The sequence below is a fragment of the Eptatretus burgeri genome, chromosome 1 (assembly GCF_056783735.1).
Source record: "Eptatretus burgeri isolate ZD-2024b chromosome 1, Ebu_testis_v1, whole genome shotgun sequence".
NCBI classification, from domain to species: Eukaryota; Metazoa; Chordata; class Myxini; order Myxiniformes; family Myxinidae; genus Eptatretus; species Eptatretus burgeri.
Genome location: NC_140961.1, coordinates 149610709 through 149614398, shown reverse-complemented (window position 1 = coordinate 149614398; position 3690 = coordinate 149610709). Strand labels below are relative to the sequence as shown.

The window sequence follows — 3690 nt, the reverse complement described above, 5'->3', positions numbered from 1 at the left end:
ATATATATATATATATATATATATATATATATATTTTGAAACATGTAGAGTGTGACGAGCACTTCCTGCGATCTTCATTGGACAAAAAAGGACATGATGCGGTTCCGAGGCATGGCAACCTACTGTGGGCAGTGGATTGTCGATTATGCAATTCTGACTGAGGAACTGTATTGTTACGAATTCTGCACCCGCCGGCGTGTAAACGACCGCTTTTAACCGAAACCCTGCGATCCCCATTGGACATTGGACAACATCCCTGAGGGTCATTTACCCAGTGTTTATTGTCCAATGATAGACAATAGGGTGCTTGTTTGCTGGTAACGCTGATTCGTAATGGTAACGCTGGTTAGACAAACAAGTCCCGATTGGACTCCCTACGATCCCCATTGGACAATCCACTGCCCACAGTAGGTTGCCATCCCTAGGAACCGCATCATCTCCCTTTTTGTCCAATGGGGATCGCAGGGAGTGCACCTGATTATAATATATATATAAGTAGGGTAAAAATACTGATTCTGGCTCACTTTTCCCCATGTAAATGAATGGGGGATTTTCAGCGATTCATATTTTTTTTCCCTAAAAATAAATCCCCTTTTTATCCCAAGGTATATTTATTTGTCTCCCCTTTTAACCTGGAGGTTGAACCTCATTGAATTGAACACCTGGGGGTTGAACAGCTCACTCATTGAACCTATAAAGATTTGTTCATTCTCAAATTCCTTCAATAGTTTAATTTTCTTTGCACAATAATCCCCATCTAAAATATTGACAAACAAAACATTTGAATCTTTATATTTTTGAAGATACCCCATTTGTGCCATTACGAAATGATAAACTTCTCTTAATGCTCTTGTTTGACCACCTCCTGAGCCACAGGTTATTTTTTAAGCCCCGCCCACTTTTCTTTAAGCCCCGCCCACTTTTGTTAAGCCCCGCCCACTTTCCGTAAGGTATTCAATAAGCCCCGCCCACTTTTCTTTAAGCCCCGCCCACTTTTGTTAAGCCCCGCCCACTTTCCACAAGGTATTCAATAAGCCCCGCCCACTTTTGCTAAGCCCCGCCCACTTTTGCTAAGCTCCGCCCACTTTTCATGAGGTATTTTTTCTAAGCCACGCCCACTTTTCCTAAGCCCCGCCCACTTTTGCTAAGCTCCGCCCACTTTTCAGAAGGTATTTTTCTAAGCCACGCCTACTTTTCCTAAGCTCCGCCCACTTTTCCTAAGCCCCGCCCACTCTTACATCATTTCCAGTTCATCTCTGACTCACAAAGAAATCACTAGAAAATTACAGGATGTTATGGTTTTGAAAAATTTCCCAATGAAGGCTTGCCTAGGCTTGCCCAGGGAATTTCCAAAGGAAACCACACCCACCAGTCTTTCTCTATAAAAGCTTCAAACCCAGGCTCCATTTTAAACATTTGTTTTTGCTGGCAATGGTGTTCTGTGTGCTTGTCTCGAACTGTCTGTCTTCTATGGAACTAAACCTTCAAGTTGATGAACTGGATTCAAACCTCTTATCTATTGAGGTAAGATTTTTTATTTTCCTATTTTCAAACTTTGATTGAAGCATACTCATTTAATAATTAAATAACTTAATTAATACATTATTATTTTCTCTCACAGGAAATTGTGTCTGAAATACGAAATGAAAATACTGCTTTTGCTACAACTTGGGGCGAAATTGTTGGCTTGGTTGAAGACCTTATGAGCGACCAAGACCCACAGAACGAGTTCGTCCTTGATGACCCAACCAAAGAGTTATACCTTGGAGACCAGCAAAATCCTGAAAAAGAGTTTTACAGCAATAGTACTCATTGTGAGTTATCAAGACAATACCCACTGAACAAGTTATACCTTGATGAGCCAGAATACAAGTTTTACCTTGGAGACTCACAAATTTTGAAAAAATCAGTAAATGAGTTCTGCCTTGATGGTTTAAATAACTACCTTGGAGACTCAGGAAAAGGGTTCTGCCAAGATGGTTCTAAATATGGGTCCTACCTTGGAGACTCACAAATTTTGAAAAAATCAGTAAATGAGTTCTGCCTTGATGGTTTAAATAACTACCTTGGAGACTCAGGAAAAGGGTTCTGCCAAGATGGTTCTAAATATGGGGCCTACCTTGGAGACTCACAAATTTTGAAAAAATCAGTAAATGAGTTATCCTTAAGAGACTTTGTAAGTTGGTTTTACTTTGAATACTTGAAATGTGGGTTCTGGATTGATAACTCACAATGTGATACATATCTTGGAAACTCAACGGGAATGTGGTTATACCTTGAAGACTTGGAAAGTTGGGTTTATGTTGGACACTTGAAACTTTTTTGGGGGCTTTTATTTATTTATTTATTTATTATTATTATTATTTTATTTATTTATATTTTGGAGACTTTTGGAGTTGCTATCACTCTTTGGGATCTAAACCTATCAAGAAAGTTCTTACTCCCTCTTTCTATGTCATCAAACCTGAAAGCCTTAAAAGATAGAATTGGAAGAAGAAAAAAAAACGTAAAAATATATATATATAGATGGAAATCTCATTTTGAAAAAGACATTGTGTTGGGCGAGGATTGAGTTGGGGTTGAGATTTTGAATGTGAGGGTTGGGGTTGAGATTTTGAATGTGAGGGTTGGGACACACACACATACACATCAACAAACAAAAGTTAAGCCTTGACTATTCAGTTGAGGATTCTGTGTTTGGGGTTCACAGATCTAAGAACGTCCCCCTTGACACACATTATATACTGTTATACACCTCGGACTTGGCCCTCGAGTGTCCACAACGGTGTATAGTAGGAGGGAGTGAAGCGCCAACCTATTGCTCCCATTGCACACACACACACACACACAAACAAAAGTTAAGCCTTGACTATTCAGTTGAGGATTCTGTGTTTGGGGTTCACAGATGTAAGAACGTCCACCCCTTGACACACATTATATACTGTTATACACCTCGGACTTGGCCCTCGAGTGTCCACAAAGGTGTATTATCTGCTTAGTTTTGTCTTTTGTAATTCCTGTGAATAAAATGAACCTAAAATCTCTTCCCTTCCAAATCATATATTTTATAAGTCCAAGGAACTGTATCTATTACATCAACAATTTTAAAAAGTTCTTTCGTCCATCGTTCAGTAAAACCCTTTTCAAAATGAGATTTCCACCTATATATTCTTACGATATCACCAACTTTGAACTTAGGTTTTCTGACATTAATCTCTTTTTCATATTTTAATTTTGTAAATGTTTCTGATGGCTTCATATTCGTTGACATGTGAATCGTGTCATTATACTTATCCACAATATCCTGAATAAAAGATAACCATTGTTGTGAACCGAGTTGTGTGAATTTTTTATATAGTCTCTCTTTTAAGGTATGATTAAAACGTTCAACAACAACTGCCTTCCCTTCATTAAAGGTACTGTATAATGTAATACTGTTATTTTTTAGAAAATTCATAAATGTCTTGTTATAAAACTCTCTACCCTCATCAGTCCACAATTTCTTAGGTTTTCTCTTACTTTTATTAAATATCTGTTGAAAAGCTAACATAAGAGTATTACCTGTTTTGTTTTTTAAAGGGACAACCCACGCATATCTACTCCTCAAATCAATAACGGTTAAAGCATACTTGTACCCCTTATCATTATTGAGTTCAATCAAATCAGCAGACCAGATATAATCAACTTCCT

General features: G+C 38.0%; 1 long non-coding RNA gene across 1 annotated transcript; it reads left to right on the top strand.

Annotated features, from left to right (window-relative positions):
- Positions 1-1203: 1203 nt before the first annotated feature.
- On the top strand, positions 1204-3332 carry LOC147035733 (uncharacterized). The gene is made up of 2 exons (XR_015049513.1): positions 1204-1524; positions 1622-3332. It is a non-coding gene; the product is annotated as an uncharacterized LOC147035733 (long non-coding RNA).
- Positions 3333-3690: the final 358 nt, after the last annotated feature.